Source organism: Herpailurus yagouaroundi, unplaced genomic scaffold (assembly GCF_014898765.1).
Source record: "Herpailurus yagouaroundi ecotype Mexico unplaced genomic scaffold, PumYag 77, whole genome shotgun sequence".
Taxonomy (NCBI): domain Eukaryota; kingdom Metazoa; phylum Chordata; class Mammalia; order Carnivora; family Felidae; genus Herpailurus; species Herpailurus yagouaroundi.
Genome location: NW_024412388.1, coordinates 84183679 through 84206882, shown reverse-complemented (window position 1 = coordinate 84206882; position 23204 = coordinate 84183679). Strand labels below are relative to the sequence as shown.

The following is a 23204-nucleotide window of genomic DNA, read 5'->3' as shown; positions in this document are numbered from 1 at the left end:
AAGAAGAAGAAGAAGAAGAAGAAGAAGAAGAAGAAGAAGAAGAAGAAAGGATGACAGGATATTCTAATTACTGTTATGATGACATTACATGAAAGTATTTGACAAAACTGCAAAATGAAAAGTACTTAGTGTCATTTGTTGCAAGTATTTTATATTTCTGTTTAAAAACAAATGAACAACAAAACAGTACAGAACCACCTCTTTTGAATACAAGAGAAAGTTGATGAAAATCCTGGATTCCAGTAAGGTTTTTCATGATTTTGTCAAATCTTTCCCTATTCGGCTCTGTCCTGGGAACTGTTGCCAAATTCGTAAGTCTAAACCACAGCCCAATCAAGTAATTTCCTTGCTGAGTTACCTTGGGATAATTTTTAAAAAATCCTCTTCACCCATTCATTGTGATTATAGACCAAATCCTTCTGTACCTTTCTAACATGGCAGCTTCTCCCCTGCTGCTGTGCCTCTGAGCATGTCACACCTCATTTAGAATGTCTGTCTTGTCCTTCTATGCCTGGCTCATTCCAAGTCTTTCCTTCCTATCAGTTCCTGATACCAAAGTGGTTTGCATCTTTCTTGAATCACTCAGGCAGGTCCAAATTTCTCCCTTGCCTGAATTACTTCAATAATTGGAAATTATACCCTGAAGGACTGCATGTGATGATACAGGTAACACCCAGTAAATTAATGTGTTCCAAATATTCATTTATAAGTTATTTATTAGAAGTTGAAAATTAAAAAAAAACTATTGAAGTATAGTTGACACTAGAAGTTGAAAATTACTTGCCCACAAAATTGCTAAGCATAATTAATATCCCATGCTATATTTTAGGTAATCAAAAATGTAGCTTAAATATATTACTGACTAAAATATAATTTTTAAAAAATTTCAGTGAAAAGATGTATGCCATATTCCAGCTCAAAAACTGGAAATCAATAATATGAGGTATCTGAAAAAGGCAAATTCATAGAATCAGAATGGAATGGTGGTTACCAAGGACTAGGGGGAGGGTGAAATGGGGAATTAGTAATCAATAGGCATGGAGTTTCAATTAATCAAGATTAATAAGTTCTAGGGATCTGTTGTATGGCATTGTACCTATAGCCAACAATACTGTATTGTACACTTAATAATTTGTTGAGAGACTAGATCCCAGGTTAAGTGTTCTTACCACAGTAAAATAAAATTAAAAAATAAAATTAAAATAAAATAAAATAAAATAAAATAAATTTTAAAAATAAAATAAGAAAAATAGAAGTCAAACATGCATCACTCCATCATCTATTCTTTGTACCTCCTTGTCAAACTATGCAGTCCTGCATATTCAGTAGGCACTTTTTTTGGTTATTCATTGCTTTAAAAATAAACACCCCAAAATTTACTGGCTGGAAACAATTATTTTATTTGCTTACAAGTTTGCATTCTGAGCTGGGCTCAGCTTCTGATTCTTCTGCTGGTCCTACTGCTGGTCACTTTCATGGGTAAATTCAGCTCTCAAGTCAGCTGTGGGCAGTGAGGGAGAGGAAAGGGCTAGGCATCACTCTCTTTCCACGTAGTCTCAGAGTTTCTCACTCTCTATGGTGCTTCTTCATGTGATCTTTCTAGAAGCATGGCTGAATTTCTTTCTTTCTTTTTTTAAATGTTATTTATTTATTTTGAGAGAGTGAGCAAAAGTGGACAGGGGACAGAAAGAGAGGGAGAGAGAATCCCAAGCAGGTTCTGCAATGCTAGCGCAGAGCCTGATGCAGAACTAAAACTCACGAGCGGTGAGATCATGACCTGAGCTGAAGTTGGATGCTTAACCGACCGAGCCACCCAGGTGCCCTAATGAATTTCTTGTCTGGAGCCTCAAGGCTCCTATCAGTGTAAATATGGAAGCTGCCAAACCATTTAAGGTTTAGGCCAGGAACTAGCACAGTATCATATTAGACGTATTTTTTTGGTTAAGCACAGCATTGCTCCATCCTGCATTCAAGGAGAGAGGATTGCACAAGAGGACGAACACCAGGAGACTGACTCATCAGGGGCCACCAATGGATCAGACTACCACATGGCTTAATTGCTACTTATTCAGTTGGCTGCTACTAATTTAGAATACGATACTCTAGTCTCTAATCACCAGGAAAAAAATGAATTTAACATTTTAGTAACATGCAAAATTCAAGTATATGTAAATTAAATTCTATAGTATGTACAGAATATGACTTGGTTATTCTTTTGACAAAGTTCTACCTCACTACAACTTAAGCTATAATTCCTGTCAATGGAAGTTAAATTGAAAAGTATTATTCCTGGTTTATAATGTTGAATATATTAGCAAACTATTAATCCCTCTAAAAATAATGTATTACATAGTTTGAATAATATTGCACAGTACTGGCTTTTTCCCCTATCCATGTATTTGGTTTAAAGCTGGCTTCAATTTTGCAGTTTGGAGTGTCCTGAGACCCAATTTATTAGCAACACAGAGGAAAACACAACTACCCAGAGTATCCCAAACAATGAGCCTGCCAGGTTAATACTTAAAGGTGCTACAATTATTTGTAATGTTTTAACCACAGTGCAAATATTAGTCCTAATAGCTTATAATGAAAAACTTCACAGTAAAGTGGGAACTTGAACTCTGCTGGCTAAATGACACCCTCTCCATATCTTGATGGGAGGAAAGGTATGCAAGTTAGTATCTTTTGATTGCAAAAATAAGACACTCCTTTAGTTAATCTAAATAATATTTGGTAGTCAGGATGAAGATACAAAATATAAATAAGGAAAATGACAATTTCAAGGAACCCAGAGCTCATCATATTGAGGTACCAGAGATGATTTAAGGCTCAAGACAAATTAGAAAGAAGATCTTTTCACCTGTCAGCCCCAGAAAGTTGTCAGTTAACCAATATTTCCTTTCCAAACTGACTTTTATCATGTGCAAATTTTGAACTCTACCCTTTACTTTTTCTATCACTTGGTTCCTGCTGATTCATACATCTGGCAATTATTTTCATCTGAGATGTTCAGTAACACTTGAAACAGGGCATTTCTTAATTGTGCAACCTCTTTCACACATTGCACAATATTGATTGGACCGCAGCCACTACATGCCTATACACACACTGGTTATCGTGACAACCAAAGTACCCCCAACACTTTGTCAAACTCCCCTAGAGGGCAATATCTCTCCTCCCCACACTCCAGGAAGAACTACACAGGGCAATATGAGCTTTCTGCCTCTTCTCTGGCTAACAAATGGCTAGCTGTCATAATATGGAACAAGTAGGAGTTGTTCTACAAATATCGGTTACAATTCACATCACATTTCTTTGATTAAATAAAAATAAAGAGACCAAAGCCTTAATACATAATCTAACAATAGTGTTCCTAGGTATTCACCAAATTGACTTGAAAACTATGTTCATATAAAAAAATCTTCCCACGAAGGACACGAAAAGATGCTCAATATCATTAGTTACTAAAGAAATGCAAATCAAAACTCTGATAAGATATCCCTTTATATCCATTAATATGTGTGTATATTAATTAAAAAATGGACATTTAAAGTATTGGTGAGGATGTGGAGAAATCAAAACTTTCACACATTGCTGGTGGGAATTTAAAATGGCACAACTGTTTTGGAATAAGAGCTTGGCAGCTCTTCAATGAGTCAAACATAGAGTTACCATATGATCCAGAAATTCTGGTCCTAGGTATATACTCAAGATGAATGAAAACATTCGTTCATACAGAAACTGCACATAAATGTTTATAGCAGAACTATTCTTAATGACCAAAAAGTGGAAATAACCCAGGTGTCCATTAATAGATGAAGGAATAAACCAAGTGTGCTATACTGATATAATGGAATATTATTCAGACAAAAAGAGGAATTAGTATTCATACATGCTACAACATGAATGAATTATGAAAACATTATAGGTTAAAGTAGTCAGACAAAAGGTAACATGTATGATTACATTCATATGAAATGTCAAGATAGGCAAAGACATAGAGACAGAAAGTAGATTAGTGGTTGTCAGGGTTGGGAGTAAGAGAGAATAGGGACTAGGTGTCAATGGTTACACTAAAATTATTCAGGAATTAGTGGTGATGGTTGTCCAACATTGTGAATGTACTTAAAAATACACACACACACACACACACACACACACACACACGAAAGGATAAATTTTATGGTGTATGAATTATATCTAAATAGAAATTTTAAGATAAAGCCCCAAATAAATATTGCACATAAATGTTTATACAAGCTTCATAATCACCAAAGCTGGAAGCAATCAAGATGCCTTTCAGTAGGAGAAAGGTTAAACAAACTGTGGTATATCTAAGTAACAGAATACTATTCAGTGATAAAAATAAGTGAGCTACAAGCCATATAAAAATATTCATGAATCTTACATGCATATTACTAAGTGAAAGATGCCAGGCTGAAAAGGCTACATACTATATGATTCCATTTATATGACATTCTGGAAAAGGCAAAACTATAGAGTTGGTAAACATGCCAGCAGTTATGGGTTCTAGAAGAAGAAAAGTTTCAATAGACAAACTACAGGAGATATTTTAGGGCAATTAAACTCTTCTGTATACTAATAGTAGGTACACTACATAATGAAATTGTTAAAACCCATAGAACTTTATAGCATAAATAGCAAACTTTAATATATACAAATTAAAAAGAAATAATTTAGGAAATTAATAAATTCCAGGAGGCAATGCAAACTATGACAAAAGAATCTAATTGTATTACAAATACATGAAATAACCTCACTGAAGGGAGTAGGGGGACAGGTGCTGACCAAAGCAAAAGTGGAAATTCGTAGTCTATAAAACTAAAGGCAAAAGTAACTGTATATAAGCATTGTAGTATAATTGGTAAAATTGCTTCCCATACGGTTTTGGGGTAACAATTCTGGTACTGCCATACATGTACACTGAAACTGAATAAGTAACGATTGTGGGAACCAGATTTCTTACTATTGGCATAGGAGGTTACAGAAAAGAAAGAAGAGAAGGTTAGAGTGATCAATATTGTAATGGATTAGAGATAGAAACATTAGTAGGAACTCATATTTAATTTTATATAGTCACAGATGAATACATATGAAAATATTTGTAGACATTTACATATGTAAGGGTTAGCATGCACACATATATTTTCTTGTTTTATCTGCTGAGAAGGCCTAGAAATAATGACACTCTACTAGCAATAAGTACACCTAGTATACAAATCTTGGTCTCTAATAGCATTTTCCAATAAAAGGAACTAGGGATTCTTGGAGAAATGATTGCTTCCAGAATTGGTGCAGGGAATAGAGTTTGGAACATCTTGTAGTGCCAGAAAGTGAGAAAGTGCTAGAACACATACACATACATTGTTATTAACTGAATGTTTGTGTCTCCCCAAAGTTCATATATTGAATTCCTAATCCTCAATGTGATAATATTTGCAGATGGAGCCTTTGAGAGATATTAGGTTTAGATGATGGTGGGGCCCCATGATGAGATTAGTATCTTACAAGCTTGTGTGTGCTCCCTCCCTCTCTCTCTGAATCTCTCATTCTCTTAATCTCTTTCTCTCTCCACCATATGAAAATATAGTGAGAAGGCAGTCATCTGTAAGCCAGGAGAGAGCCTTCACTGAAGAACTGAATGAGCTGGAATTTTGATCTTGGACTTCCAAGTCTCTAGAAACACAAGAAATAAATTCCTGTTCGTTAACCAACCAGTCTATGGTATTCTGTTATAGCAGCCTGAGTGGACCAACACACGCATGCGCGCGCGCGCGCGCGCACACACACACACACACACACACACACACACACACACAAATGGTATTTCAAAGCAATCCTGAAAAAGTTCCCAATCTCTAATGCTGGAGCAATTTGAGCAACAAAATATATAAAGTAGTAGTGGACTATAACCCAAAATACAAAATAAATATCCATTATATCCATAATATAAGTAAATGACTGAAGAAGTAAATACATGGGGGAGAATTAAAAAAAGAGTTCCCATGCAGAAAAATTCCAAATAATTTATGTAGATTTTCAACTTTCAAGGAGGGGGAGCATAACTGCTTATCCTCTGTTCCTTTCCTCCTATCCAAATCCTGTCTCTTTATTTCAAAGTATAGATCAAATCCAACCTTCTTTTATATAATTCTCTACCTGTTCACTCCTCCATACAACCATTGATCTTTCCCTTTTTCAAGCAAGTGTGAATTTCTCATAGTGATTTCTTTCCAAAAGAATAAGCAAACAACAACAACAATAACAACACACACATGGTATGGAAAGAGAGAAAGAAAAAAAAGAGTAACTTTATAGTGAAGAAACCTGACAAACACTATCTCAGCCATGTGATCAAGTTTAATATCAAAAGTGATAAGTCACATGGTGGATAGCAGATACTCTGATATGATGCTATGAGAATGGCACTTTACCTTTGTGGTCTACTTACCCAAAACTCTTAACCCAGCGTAATCATGAGAAAAACATCAGACAAGTCCTAATTAAGGGACATGCTACAAAATATCTGGCAAGCGCTCCTCAAAATTGTTAAGATCAACAAAAATAAAGACAATCTGAGAAACTACCAGAGCCAAGAAGAATCTATGGAAATATGCCAGCTAAATGTAGTATGGTATGCTTGATGGAATTCTGCAATAATAAAAACCATTAGGTAAAAACTAAGGAAACATGAATGAAGTAGGACCTTTAGTCAATCATGGTGGACCAATATTGGTTCAATAATTTGGCATATGTACCATACTAATATAAGATGCTAATAATAATGGAAACAGGGGCGCCTGGGTGGCTCAGTCAGTTGGGCATCCAACTTTGGCTCAGGTCATGATCTCACAGTTCATGGGTTTGAGCCCTGCATTGGGCTCTGTGCTGACAGCTCAGAGTCTGGAGCCTGTTTCAGATTCTGTGTCTCCCTCTCTCTCTGCCCCTCCCCTGTTCATGCTCTGTCTCTGTCTCAAAAATAAATAAACATTAAAAAAATTTAAAAAAAAATGGAAACTGGATGTAAGATATATGGTAACTCTCTGAACTATCTTTGGAACTTCTGTATATCAAAAACTATTCTAAAATAAAAAGTTTATAAAAAAGTTTATAATAGAAAAGGCCAAGCTTGTACCATACCATCATTAGACTGATCTTCCATTGTATGCTCTATTATTTTTCTTAGAATTCCTGTCCTGACTGCATAAACCCTTCGATGGCTGTGGCTCCAATGTAAGTTAACCTTCCTTTTGCCTGGCTTAGCTGTGAGGGGCATTTACCAAGATCCTTAAAACAGTGGAAATTAGTGCTCAGTCTTCTTAGGAACCCATGGAGGCTTCTCCTTCTAAGAGTCTATATACTCCACCCTATGGAAGCTGCACTCACTTTTTTCCCCACCACTCATTCCCATTTCCCACTCAGAACTGAGGACCAACTCTCACTCTCATCCCACCTCCAAAACATAAGGTTTCCACTATCACTGCCCCTTTCTCTCAGAAAATATGGATTCATATCTCAAGAAGCGCTTATTCATTTAAAAAGCCTTCTACCAGAATGACATCATAATCTATTTATCTATTTTTGTTTGATGGGCAGGAGGACTGGAAAATAACTCTTTAGAAACACAATGATAGGGCTTCCAGGAAACAGATGAAGGGAACGTAGAAATGACATTCACAATTAATGAGTCACCTTCCCCCAATAATTGATAAGGTGTTTCTTCAAAAGCAATAACCAAACAACAAATGAACAAATAACAATTCCCTGTCCTACCACCACCATATCTAAAAATACATAGTTAAATTTTATTCCTGGGAGCATCAGAACCTCTAAGTAAGACTCTAAGGTTGAGAATATGATTGGATCACATATTATTACAGGAGAATTTTTGCTTCATGATCCCAAATAAACACTGGACAATCAGGTACTATTAGATAACATAGTTACATGGTGTTGAATATGACTACCTTATACAGAAGAAACCACTCATGAGGACTTGGTCAGCAGGTTACCCAATAATATTTTGATAAATTGGAGTATATTTTTCTTCTCCTTTCCTCATTTGTTTTTGCCTTTCCTGTATTCATTCAGTGTGATTATAGCCTAAGATGAAGGTTGGTAAATAAAACATGAGTAAAAAGTTGAATTTTAGCTTTCTGATTTCAAAATCTAAGGTCCAAGAACAAGGTTATGCTACATCATAAGATTTGGGAGCAAATGTGATCCGTCAAGTTCTTCACTCCTCATCCAACCTATCAAGGATGAAAAATTAGTCACTTGTAGGTTTCTGAGAAAAGAACATGATCCCTGCCTGTTTTACAATCCCTCACCCTCACCCCAGCCCTGACAAATTCCCACTGTGGCCAGAAGAGCAGAATAATGTGTTCTCTATGCCCCATAGAAGAAAGAACAGGATGCTCTGGAGGCCTTGTCTTCAGGAAAGAGAAGCAGAATGTACTTACATACATGGACCAGTGAGCAGAAAAGATCATGGCCATATCATCATTCATCGCACAGAAAAATGAAAATGACCAAAGATCAGGTGTCTACTTTCCTGAGACTTTGGCACTTTATTAACCCCCTAGAATTTAGAAGCAACTCTGGGAGAAAGGGAGAAGTAGCTTTAAATTTGCTGAGATTTTGACTTCTCCATTTGGTTAATTAAGGATTCAAAAGAAAAATTAGGTTCAAATTATAAAATAAAGTTGTATTTCTGGTGAACCTAAGTCTGAAGTCCAAGGTTAGTAACTATCACATTTTTATCAACACTTGAGAAAAGGGAAGAGGATGCCTTTCTTGATAATCCTAACTTTGAGAAACCTCTGTTAAGTATAAAGCCAGAAGAATTATATTAAAGGAAGAAGTTGAGAAAGATTAGTTATATAAAATATCCCACGTGTTTCTTTACATTTCTAAAACCCTTGCAATTAGGCAGGGTGCTGTAACTTGTTCTGGCCATTGGACTATGTGTGAAAACGACATATATCATTTCTGGTTTAAGTGGGTCATTGCTCAGGTAAAAACTCCCTGAATCTTCATAATGTGCTGCAGTGACTGAGGAGGTCATAGGTTCTGCAATCAAAAGAAAGTGGAGCTTCTGGAAATCTAGGACCTACATTCTATATAGAGCAGATTGTCCCTGCCCACTCAAATAGGATATGTAGTATGAGCAAGACATAAACCTTTGTAGTATTAAGTCTCTGAAGTTTCTGTAGTAATTTGTTATTGCAGCATAGCCTAGCCTATACTTACAAATATATCATTGAATACTCAACATTTAGAATAACATGAATCTACTAAATGTCATATTTTGTGTTAAACAAAAGAAAATCAGATTATAAATTAAGGTTATTAAAATAATACCAGTTGTGTAAAACAATTGTATAAATTGACATAGATAAAAACACTGACGGCAGAATTACTAGTACTTTATATTTCCTCTCTTACTTTTTTGTTTTCATTTTTCTTATCACACATTTAGAGAAAAAAATAAAAATGTGATAAAAAAAATGATCACCTAGGGTGCCTGGGTGGCTCAGTCGGTTAAGTGTCCAACTTTAGCTCAGGTCATGATCTTGCGGTCTGAGGGTTCAAGCCCCATGTTGGGCTCTGTGCTGACAGCTCAGAGTCTGGAGCCTGCTTCGGATTCTGTGTCTCCCTCTCTCCCTGCCCCTCCCCCACTCATGCTCTTTCACCATCTCTCAAAAATGAATAAACGTTAATTTTTTTAAATGATCATCTATCCCTCAAAACCTAACTAGTAGAAAAATAAGATATGTATTATATGTAGTCTTAGGTATTTAATAGGAGGTAGGGTAAATTTTTTTCTTTCATATTAAAGCTAAGGTTTTCAGGGGCACAATCTCTGAATTTCCATGACTTGATAACTTTATTAAAATGTCAATTTGAAGCTACAAGCATTTGTTGAGCATTTATTCAGTCTTCTACAATGTGTATTGTATGTTCTTAAAGATAAGAAAGAAATAATCAGTTAATGGATTATTACATTAAAAATTCTACCTGGTGACAAAGACTTAAACGAGCAAGGATTGGTATACAATGGCACAGAAACACAACTCTCCTTCTTTTTTTTTTTTTTTTTTTTTAAATTTTTTTTTAACGTTTATTTATTTTTGAGACAGAGAGAGGCAGAGCATGAACGGGGGAGGGTCAGAGAGAGAGGGAGACACAGAATCGGAAGCAGGCTCCAGGCTCTGGGCCATCATCAGCCCAGAGCCCGACGCGGGGCTCGAACTCATGGACCGTGAGATCGTGACCTGAGCTGAAGTCGGACGCTTAACCGACTGAGCCACCCAGGTGCCCCACAACTCTCCTTCTTCATTCTACTATGTATGTTAAGTAAAGTACAGAGTTGAAAGTATAAGCATAGTAATTTCTCACAGCAAATTTGATATATTGTGGTAGAATCTCAGGCTGGATCTTTAGGTGCTTAAACAGGATGACCAAATCACAGTATACTGGGATTTAAAGAGATTTCATGTAACATTAATTAAAAAAAATAGGCTGTGGAGTTGGAAATATCTAGGTTCAGCCTGAAACCTTGATAATTCTGGCAGTGTGACTTTTGTCAAGGGACTTAAACTCCCGAAGGCCCAATTTTCTCTATTGTAAAACAAGCAACATAATAGCCCCCCAGATAAAGTATTGAATGAGATAGTGAATAAATACACTTAATGCAGTACAGTAATTTCTCAATAAATGGTAGCTCTTTTTATTACTCAGGCCAACCATGTAGTTTTACTCATAAAAAAAAAAACACAAGTTCAAGGTTTGGGGAATTGAACAAAGTCTAAATTAACTCTTAATATACTTGAAAAATAGTATTAAATGTACTAAGTACCCCAGCAAACATAAAGAATTAACATATATGGGAAAATAGACTATGAAAGGTAATCATTATTTAATTTTCCAACCAGGGATTCTCAGAATGCTCCTATACCTTTTGATTTCACTTTCTGTTTCATACTATTCAGTCACCTCCTTTTTGATCGACTTTATCATGTCAAATGAATGGAAATTTCTCTGGTTGTAAGCTTTTGTTGTACCTTTCATGGTTTAGGGTACATAGTACAGCAAATTATGGTAGGCAGTAGCAAAATAAGGACACTAGAACTACAGATGGTCAGGGGAAGTATTTCTAGGGTAAGAAGCCAGGTGAGATTTAGCAGTAAGAAGCAGGACATGGCTCCATGGAAGTAGAAAATGAAGAGAGAGAATAAGAATAGAGTTGTTGAACAAGAGTTATGGAGATGGTGACATTTTTTCTCCCATCTACAATAGCATTACTCACACTGGTAATCTATCTACTATCAGGTAACTAGAAACCAAACAAGGTCAGGGATGAGAAAAATGTACTAATCACAGGGATTATTGAGAGAAGTATCATGGAGAGGGAGAATAAATGCGTTAAATGATTTGAAAGACTAGATTTGGTGTTGAGAAAAATGGACAACAATCCAGATGAGGACAACAATATAAGAAAAACAAGACTGAGATGAAAGGAGACTTCGACTTGCATTTGGAGTAATGAGGATACTGCCCTAACTCTGTCCTTATTAGTCTTTCTATTCTCCTTCAGGATTGTCAACACCATGGCATTTGAGAATGACAGGAATAGCTGTTTTATGACAAATGGATCTGACCAAAAAGAAATGAGTATGAGAGCACCGACATAGCTCACATATGCTACAAACAACTGTCTTCAGCCAGTAAGCCACCCAATTGTGCAAAACTCAAACTAATGATTGTGAGGTGAAAGGTTCTATTGTCACATTTCTGATTACCAAGACTTTTCATGTTTCCTAAACTCTTTTCCTTAATATTCTACAGTGTGTTTATTTTCATGGCTATAAAGTTGTACTCAGATTTGCAGTGATATTTACTACCAAATTGCAGAGTATTTTAACTGATGTTCGTTCAAATCAATTCTGGAGAAACTTTCCAGCCAAGGGAATTGCAAGCTAGCTGGTTGACATTGGAGGTCAAATACTCCAGGGTATGGGTCTCAAATCACTTAATTCTTCACAGCAAATTAGAAATGGGACTCCAGCTGGTGCTAAAGAATAAGACAGACTTGCTGTATAAGGACAAGCTGCTGCTTGGATTTTGAGTCTTTATATTCCTAAAATAAAAAATTTGAAACTCAATTTCCCTCCCCCAATCTCATTCTTTCAGAGTAAAAGCTTTCTTAACAACAGCAAAAATCTGGCCACCTGATTTCAATACATAAATCTTGCCAAGGTATAAAAATAAAATACGATTTAAGCAGCAACCTGTAATCTCCTGTTGACGACCAGCTGTGCCTCCTATTAGTATTAATGGAAGTTACACAGCCATAATAAGAAGGAGGGGAAAATGCCACCTTATGCTTTTTGCACACCTTAACATTTTTACAGCAAGTCTGATTACAAGGGTTTACTTGAGCGCAATTAAACACTGATTGATTACTAAGTACAATTTGTATTCCAGGCAACATGCAAATGGCAATGAAATTCTCAGACAGGGAATGGAATAAATTCTTCTCACATCAGAGAGTGAATCACATTCTTTAAGCATAAAGTATTTTCTTATACGAAGAAAGGAGGCTCACCTATAAGGTTTTTTATAATATATTTTTATCCAAGACAATAAGCCTTGATTCGTTTTAGAAAGAATAAGTGATATGATTTTTGCAAATTGTACTTCCCACTTCACCTCCAGACTACAGTTTTCTTTCCATGATGGTAACCTATAAGGATGGGAAGCATAATATTCAGTCACAAATACACTGACTTTGGCTATAGTTGCAACTATAAACAATATTTTTTTCATCAGATTTTGCCATTGCAGAAATAATGTCTACTTTCAAATTGAAAGTGAAGTGAAAGGTTGATTTATTAAATGTCTATCATGTGCCAGACACTATTCTAGGTATGGGCAATACAGTAGAGAATAAAAAAGTCAACAGTCCTTGATCACAGTACTCATGATATGGAAGGAGAAGCTGACAATAAGCAAGTATACAAATACAGATATAATGTCACTGTGTATGCAGCAAAGAAATATATTCAGAAGAAAGAGAATGACATTGATATGTATGTTTGTCTATGCATGTTCGGGAGAAAATGACAGAAAGAGAGAATTGACAGCTTTATACTTGCTATTCCCTATGTGTAGAATATCCTGATGCAACATTGCTGAATGGTCACCTGTTCTGTATCATGTTGGTGTTAATCCAAGGGCAAAGAACTGAGAATTTGGTATATTGGACAAATGGTTAAGTCCAGAGTGGTTGAAGTGGCATGAACTGGAAAAGAAAGGGAGGGAATGAAATCAGAGATATAGGGATATTCAGAAAGGTCAGGCCTTATAGACCATTCTAAGGAATGTGGAATTTACTTAAGTTTCAATGAGAAGCCTTGATAGTTTTTTTTTAATTTTTATTTTATTTTTGAGAAACAGAGAGGGAGAGAGCATGAGAGGGGACAGAGGATCTAAAGCAGGCTTTCTGCTGACAGCAGAGAACCTGAATGCAGGGCTCGAACCCACAAACAAGGAGATCTTGACCCCAACAGAAGTCACTGCTTAACCGAGTCATCTAGGTACCCCTTGATAGGCTTTGAACAAGGGAGTATTATTATTTAGATAGGATTTTAACCACCCATCTAGTTGCTATATGTATGTTAAGGGATACATTATAAATGTGATCTACCTTGGAATATGTATTCTTCCTGAAAAACTGGCTGATGTATCACTGTTTTCACTTCTTTAAAAATTTTTTTTTACTGTTTTATTTAATTTTGAGACAGACAGAGACAGAGCATGAGTAGGGGAGGGACAGAGAGAGAGGAGTCACAGAATCCAAAGCAGGCTCCAGGCTCTGAGCTATCAGCACAGAGCCTGATGTGAGCCTTGAACCCAGGAACCTCTGAGATAATGACCTGAGCCGAATATGGATGCTTAACCAACTGAGCCAAGTGCCCCTGTTTTCACTTCTTGACAATGGAAGGTAAAAGAGAAACTGCAGTTAATATTCTTATAATCAGATGTGTTTAAAAATAAAAGCCAGAAATTGTTACTGCTTAATGTATTGTTATAAGTAGCAGAGAAAGCTGGAAGAAAAGTAAGGAAAGAGTGATATCTATAAAACAAAAAATTAGGAAAGACAGCTTGAGATCCTATTGTCCAGAAGCTTGCCTTTCTCTGGCAGGGATACATGGTTGTTTATGTCCTTTTTGCAGATTTCCAGGTATAAATGCTTAATATCTTACTTAGTAGTCAATGCTAATGTTTTATTACTTTGGTATAGAGGTTGTCTTTCTTATCTCCAATTAAACTGTCTCATAATTTATTAAGTCTATTTCCTGATCTGATGTCAAAATAGAAAACAATTGCTTGCTGTTACTATCAAAAAAAGTTTATATAAATATGAAAAAAATAAACTGAACTAGCTTTATCTTCTCTACATTAAATGATCTCAAATTCTTTCATCTATCTCTATTTTTATCACTTTAGCCACACTTTTCTTATTCTCAGAACAATCTATTTTCAAGTATAATTTACTTCTTGCATCAATGCATGATACGAGCTTTTTAGAAATTCATGTTATATGTTTAGCAATTTAGCTAAGTTCAAATGATGGGAGAAAGATGACACAGTATTTAACACATTATATTAGCATGAAAGTTTCTAATAGAGCTCATCATCTAGGCATGGATTTACTGTATGTACCAACCACAAATATATGTATTTACTTAGGATATAGTTGATACAGTCATATCTGTTTCTTATATGTAGTCATATATATGAAATGTTTCATATTATAGCACAGAAAAACCATGATAGAGATAATATGATTTCCCATACATCACGATTATTATAGGTCACAGACAGAATAGAATAGAATAGGATAGAATAGAATAGAATAGAATAGAATAGAATAGAATAGAATAGATAGAATAGATAGAATAGAATGGAAGATAGCTAGCTAGCTAGCTAGCTAGCTAGCTAGCTAGATAGACAGATTCTGTGGGGGATCACAGGCTACTACTATATTTAAGGCCGAATAACAACATAGAAGGTATATTGAGTGAAAGAGTCCTGGGCAGGCTCAGTTACCTACAAATCTTGTGAAAATATGGTTAATCTTACTAAGCCTGTCTTCCTTACATTGTGATAATTAACATCAAGTCTAATGCACTCTTTAGCAAAGTAGGAACTTTAAAAGTGTCATTCTCTATGAAGAAAACTAAAAATGCACTTTATAAATTACAATGCAGTTAATACAAACTAAATCCACAAATTTCTCATATTGTTTTAGTAATTCCTACAAAAAAATAGTCATCAGAAATTCCAATAAAATATATAAGAATGAATTTCTCTATGTTTAAATTCAGATTATTGTGATGATTAAATCAGAAATATTTGTGATGTCCTAGGTACACAATAGATGATCAACGAAGAGAGGTATTTTTATTAGCTCTAAGTAAAATTAACGATTAAGTATGCATGGTTCAACAGAGGACGCAACACAGCAATCAATGGTAGTTAAGGCTAGTACAGATGGGAAGGTGGCTCTGTCCATATACTCTAGTCATTCATTATCCAGCAACAACAAGTGTGGGCCAGGAAAATCTTTCCCTAAAACAATAGTGGATGCCAAGATCCTAACCGCTCAATACAATCTCTCAGAAAGAAACATTTGGTGGCCTTTAAATAGAAAGTATGATGCCAAAAGAATGATTTTGGTTCCATATTTTTTAATCTCCAAATTGCAAATAGTTGTGTTGAAAATGTTTATTGACTGAAAGAGGTATTATATTCTTTAGGGGGCCAAAGTCAATCCTGAAATATGTTAATGTTGTTATATCCTAATGGTGTTGCTGAGGGGGACAAAAAATATCAGAAAGCCCTTAAGAAACAAACTTTTGTGTGTGTGACACAGATGGCTGGAATAAATTATGGGCTCAATAAAAAGCAGTTCAATTTAGTTTTAAAATCCATTTGGACATTTATCAAAGATCACATTGTGAAATGTATTTGCGCTACTTGGAAGAGTCATACTAATCAGCATCCCCCACCCCTCCACCCTACCCCACCTTCCAAAAAAAGGAAAAGAAGAAGAAGAAGAAAAAAAAAAAAGAGTGGGAGTTCTTTCAATCGAAGCCTAAAAGAAGACTGTTGAAATTTATGAGTTCAGTGACGACAATAAACAGAGTAATAGACTGAAAAGTATACTGGGCAGATGTATACGTATATGCTGTATATATATGTGTATGTATATGTATATGCATATGTACATGTATATGTATATACATACACGTAGACACACACATAACATCCAATGGCATAAACATGTAATATATTAGTTTCTAAAAGAATGTTAAAATATTTTATGATTGGTTATTTTGCCTAAGATACAAACTACCAATCATTCCCTTGCACTCTGCAAATTGAATGCAAATATTAAAAAAAAGACAAAGAACATTTTCAATAGATGGAGAAGATAATGCTCAGAATACTTGAAAAAATTAAAATTTAATGAAACTCTGCATATGTTTAAGACATGAAATAAGGAAATGTAAAATATTTTCAAATTTATTGAAAATATTCTAAGTATTTTACATGGGTAATTATACTTACCAAACACTGCCAAGTGAGTTGCTAAGACAAGAATGAGAACAGAAAATATGTTTCAGAGTAAGCCTCTAGCTTAGAGTTTCTCTGATTGGCATACATAATAAATTTCAATTTTTAAACATCAGAAGATGCACTGAAGCAAGTGCTACTTGAAAAGTACACAGACGGCTGAGTTTTAGTTCATTTGTTTGCTCGATCAACATATATTAGAGCACACTTACGTATTTCCAGATATTATATAAACTGAAGGGTTCAAAGATCAATAAGATATAGTCCTTGCACTTGAACAATTCCTTTTAGTGGGGAGACAGATGCACAAATGCATAATATTCAATATTAAATGATTGTATAGAAGTATAAAAAATGCTAAGGTATTATAACCTAGTAGCATTCATCCAAATATTTGTTGAGCATATACAATGTGCTAGGCATTGGTCCAGAGTGGGGATACAGCAGTGAATAAAAAACCCCTACAAAATTTACATTTAGGTAGGAAAATGTAGACAGTGAATAATCACATAATTAAAACTAATAGAATGTCAGTTTATATGAAGTACTATGAAGAAAAATAAATCAGGAATGTGGGGATAGTGAATGTAAGAAATGCAAGCTCCAATTTTAAAAGTGGTGGTCATAGAAGAACTTACCAAAAAGGCGAATTTTATGTAAATCCTCGAAGCTGATGACAAGGTAGCCATCAAAATATCTAGTAGAATGTCACTGGAGGCAGAGGAAGCAAGAAGCGGAAAAGCCTGTGTGGATGGAGTTAGAGTAAACAAAATTAGCGGAATTAGAAAGAGAAAATAAGCAGCTATATTATTGATATCTTACAGGCCACTATATGGAATTTTTTTCTACTGAGTGAAATGGCAAGCCATATAATGGGTTTGGAGCAAAAGACTGACAGGGTTATTGTTTTGGAAATTAAATAAATCACGGAAATGACTATTTTGTGATAGGACATTATTCAAACACTCAGATTACTTTGTCTAGTTAGATAATGCTTAAGTAGTTCTCACTATTTGCCAGCTTCTATATCTTAAAAAATTTTACCCAGGACTATGATGGTATTCATAATTCTATTTGCCAGGTCCCATAATGCTTAAAACTTTTCAACCAGGAAGGTGATGATATTAATAGTTATTTTCATATAATGGATTATAGAACATTATAGATAATTTTGGGTTCAGTTTTTCATATAAAATACTTAATATATAAATTATAGAGTGCCTAACATGTGCCAAATAACCATAGCATGAATAATAAGGGTCTTACATGCATATATACACATTTAAATTTATAAAAGGTAAATGTACTTCTGTATTTGCTCATAATACAATGGAGTTTTAAAAATAACTTTTACTTTTCTTTACAATTAACTAATACGTGTTTGTTACTCATCCATGTATTTTTAAACCCTATAATCTCATGCTGTTGGATAGATTGTCAGTATCTTTGATGTTAATATTCTACTACCTTATTTCTAAACACTGCATAAAATTGAATGAAACTGAATTGTATCAATTCATTACAGTTGTTAATCAGTCACCTTTTGTAGGAAATTTATGTTAGTACCTTTTTATTTTTTCACAAAGAACTTTGGAATGAGCCATATCTTAGGTTACTTTTGCATATAGCATAGTTGTTCTCTTAAGATGACAATATCAGAAATGAAGTTCTTAGGTCAAAGAAAATGCACACATTTAAAGTTTGGCTATATATTGCTGAACTGCTCTACCTATATACTGTACCAAGTGTTTACTCATTTTGAATATTATGAATCTGTTAATTTTATTACACTTTAATCACTCCCTAAAATATTTTTGCCAGTCTAATAGGTGAAAAAGCATATCTCACTTAATTGGCATTTCTTTGACTACTGCTTTGGTTGATAAAATTTTACTTATTTATTTATTTATTTATTTATTTATTTATTTATTTATTTATTTAAACCACTTGTACTCTGAAGGGGAAAGGAATTGCCCATTAAGGCCTCTTTATTAAAAAAATTTTTTTGCTTTTATTCTTTCTATACCCTCTGTCATAGTTAGAATAATAATAAATACTTGCTTCCTACATATTTATGTGCCTCCTATTACTAGGTACTGTGTTAGGCATGGAGCATAATAGGATAAGGCACACTCAAAATCACCAAGGACCTTACAGTCTAGGGAAGGTGGGGATCATGAAAACAAACTACAAGAACAGCATGTCATTTATTATTCAGATGATTAAAAATGTATCATTATAGTTTTATGTTGGAAAACAGAAATAGAGACATGACACTGATCAAGAAAGAAGTCTTTTTGGGGTGCAGGTTTTTCTTTCCAGATTGATTAAAAACAGAGGGTTCTGCTTCGTAAATGTAACAAAATATTAAATAACAATGTCATTGATCTATAGTAGAAAATTCACTATTTTAGTTTCCAATGACAAGAATGATTACTACCCTGGCTAGCATGTGGAGGAAATAATGGAGCCCATCCCCAGAAATCGCTTGCCTTGGTGGATTTTAAAACATTCACCCAAGTGAATATATGAATATGCATTACACATACACTGCAATCAGAGTGATACTTCAAAAATACATATTTGATCATGTCATTCCTCTGTTTTAAAAAAAAAAAAAAACTTCCATGGCTTCCCAATACTTATAGGATAAAATCCAAAATCCTAAACTAAGGCTTAAACACTGTATGGCAACATTTTGGGTCAAGCACAGCAAGTATTCACTGCCTCAGCTCCACCTATCAGAGCTTCTTTTCCCTTCTATCAGGACACCTCTGGCCTAGAAGCCTTTGCACAGGTTACTTTCTTGCCTGGAATTATTTTGATCTCTTCCTTTTTGCCTTCTTAACTTTGTCTCTTAGATCTTAGCAGCAAGGGCATTTCCTCAAGAAGTCCTTCACTGATTTCCCAGGTCTGTCTTCTAGAACAGTCGTCTATTTTTCCTTGATATTGTTACTGACAGTAGATATTATATTATTGTATGATTACTTGACAAATGTTCACCTCCCTAATTCATCTTAAAGCTGCCTGAGCACAGAGCTCACTTCTAATTAGCTTACCATGGTGTCTCTGATGTTTTGTTGTTGTTGTTGTTGTTGTTGTTGTTGTTGCTGTTATAACTAGTGCATATGGGAACACAGTTATTTGTGATATGAATAAATGTATGAACAAATACAGAAATATTTCAGCACACTGAAATAAATAAGACTTTATTATATGAGTCAATTTTTTATGTTCAGACATGTGGATAATTAAGTACATTTTACATGCAACATATTCTATCTGTTAAGTAACTTACAGTGGTGAAAATACAGCTTAGTCCTCTCAGTAGTGGACTCTGAGATAGCAATGTACATGCAGGAAGTTTATTAGGAAGCACTATCTGGATGAAGACTTTGGAGGGTAGGAGATGAAGCAAGGTGGACAGAAGGAGAAATTGAACTCTATTGCAATCCCAACAGATGTCTCAGAGGATCCCTGAAGGGATCTCTAAAGTTAGGATGGCCCTCAAAGATGTCTTGAATAGAAGCAAGTGCCAGGCCTTTATGGACCCACATCAGTCCTCATTGGATATCTACTACCCTGTGCAGAGGCATAATCTGCAGGTGAATGGCTTTTTTGTCAGGGACAATTTCCAAAGAGGGACCCAGCAGAGATCTGTCGGCCACCAACACTCCTAGCAGCTGTGGGAATTAGTATCTGAGTCCTGAGTGGATTGGGAGGAAGGATGAGATCTGTGAGGCACATCACTGGTATCCACTACAGATGACCAAAAGGAACAATAGTGAGTAATTTAAAGCAAGGTTCTGTCTCAATCCCCAATACAAATATACTTGAAACTATGAAATAATACAATTCCAGCAAGAAAACAAATTGAAAACTTTAAATGACAGTTGCTAGAATTACAGTGACTTTTGATGAGAGAAAAACAAGTCCAAAGAAAAGGCTTCAAGGTAATGAGGTAATTATTCATTCTAGAGGATATATTTTCCCCCACTTTAAGTCAGATAATGCTATCAACCTCCTATTCACACTGCATTTCACCCAAAATCATTCATGGTCAATCACAGACCAATAACTTTTTTGTAGAATATGAGCACCAGAGGGCATATCTTTACATTTTTAATATTTAACTAACATTACATGGCATTTTACAATTTACAAAATAACATGCATCTTGACATTTAACTCTCATAACCCCATTCATGTTTAAACCACTTACTCAAAATCAGTACACGACAGTGTGTGTTTTAGGCTAGTGGCTTAAGGTTTGTGATAATAAGGGCAATGTCTTTAATATGTGCTGAGGTATCACTAAATGCCTGTCACGGTGCTTGAAGCAACAGCACTCAATAAATAACTATTGAATAAACTTCTGAGAGGGATTAGTAGTTTCGGTGCTACCTGTGCTTTTTTATGGCATTATATATATGCACATATATAATATATATGTAGCATCCATGTGTACGTGAGTGTGTGCTTATAAAGGACACATAGTATATGTAGTTGAATAAATTATACCAGGTTTATTACATATAATATGAACTAATATATACATTAGGGTCTTTTTGAGTAGGAATACTAGAGGTTTTTGGACCCAACTGATTTTTAGTCATTATCCTCTTGGTCAGTTTGGATAGGAGTTAATCTGGCCTTAGAAAGTCAGATGGGGGGTGCCTAGGTGGCGCAGTCGGTTAAGTGTCCGACTTCAGCCAGGTCACGATCCCACGGTCCGTGAGTTCGAGCCCCGCGTCAGGCTCTGGGCTGATGGCTCAGAGCCTGGAGCCTGTTTCCAATTCTGTGTCTCCCTCTCTCTCTGCCCCTCCCCCGTTCATGCTCTGTCTCTCTCTGTCCCAAAAATAAATAAACGTTGAAAAAAAAATTAAAAAAAAAAAAAAAAAAGAAAGTCAGATGGGGTAAAATAAGTCTCATGATTAAAGTCTCACTTTTTGGGAGAAAAGCACTTTCCAAGGAATGTCTGGAAAAAAAAAAAAGCTTAATGCTAGACTACAAGGGGAAAAAGAAAGCATATGGAAATCTGCATTTTTATTGTGTTTCTAAATTTGTGGTACTGTATAACTTTTCAGCAATGAAAGATGACTCATAAGTTTTCCTTCTGATTATAGTAATAATAATCATCATAATAATATTCATTCATGTAATGTAAACTATTAGGCTGAAATGCATTTTGGTGAATTTGTACACTATTAGATGAGCTATTTCTCCAAAGCCTACAAAAAAATTAATGTGGAACACCTGATATTTGACTGTGCTTCCAGATGGAGGGACAGCTTGACAAATGCCATCATAATTTACAACTTTTAAAAAGTGTGGTGTGAATGCATTTGCAGTAAGCTTTAAACAGCTTGGATTATTTACAGGTACAACTGTGTTTAATGTGGAATTTCAATGGATTTAAAATATTATTAGATCAATCACTGATCACAGAATATAGGTGTGGCATGTGAGCAATATTATTAAATGCTTTAATTAAATATCTTAGAACAGGGTACATCTGTTTGGGGAGGTTGGGGGGTGATAAAAAAGCATTTGAATTTTGAATTTTGTATTTGATTACTGAGTGTCACTGAAGAAGCTCTCAGCCTTGGAAAGACAGCTATTTTGAACTTATCCTATGGTGGGTTAAGAGAATAATAATTACAAAAAGCAAATATGGAAATAAAGTGTCTAACTCGTAATGATAACTTGGATACTTATACCCATAAAACAACTAAAATATGGATTGCTAACTGATAAGACTTGCAGTAGAGTGCAATCTAAAAAAGCATATAAGTGTCTGTCTCTGGTGGTTAGAAATTGACTATGGAAGCTCTCAGGTTAAATTGGAGAAGGGGTTATATATGATATAATTATATATATGCATATATATATATATATCTCATTCATATTATAAATATGTTACCTATATATGCATGCATTTACCTTTTTTCTTTCCTAAACATATGTGTCTGTATGTACAGACACATATCAATATTACATACATTGTAATAGTATCATTATACATAATATATATATTATTCATATATTATAATTTATGTACATTATATGATATCCCCAGGAGGACACAGATGACTTTGGAGGTAGCTAAGGTATGGTTGTAGGAAGATTCAGGAACATCTGACTTTGGAACATTATTTCATGAAAAGCAAAGTAGTTTGACACATTTTAAGTAGAAATTCATTGACATATATTGTGATTTACTTCTCAGGAGTAAGTGGGAGATTGAGAAGAATACATGGTAAAGTGAAACTGAAGTTTCTGAAATGAACTGTTTAATGCATAAACCAACTTCAGGATCTACTATGTTCATTCACTCACCAATTATTCTTGGTCTCTTATGCTTCAGTCCTGGTCTAGGAGCTGACTATCCACTAGACAACAAGGTTTCTTTTCCTGAAGCTTACATTCTAAATGGAAGACAGATATTAAACAAGTCACACTTAAATAAATATGCAAATAAAATTTGATCAGGCTATGACAAAAGTAGGATGTCATAAAAGAGACTGGGGTGGGTC

The 23204-nt window shown here is 34.9% G+C and overlaps 1 long non-coding RNA gene across 1 annotated transcript in view; it reads right to left on the bottom strand.

Annotated features, from left to right (window-relative positions):
• Window positions 1–23204, bottom strand: part of LOC121027532 (uncharacterized) — a 130740-nt gene that overhangs the window by 105776 nt on the left and 1760 nt on the right. Inside the window, exons 2-3 of the long non-coding RNA XR_005788788.1 lie at window positions 23008–23096; window positions 17307–17411 (exon numbers count right to left, since the gene is read on the bottom strand). This is a non-coding gene — a long non-coding RNA (uncharacterized LOC121027532). The remainder of the gene's footprint in view (window positions 1–17306; window positions 17412–23007; window positions 23097–23204) is intronic.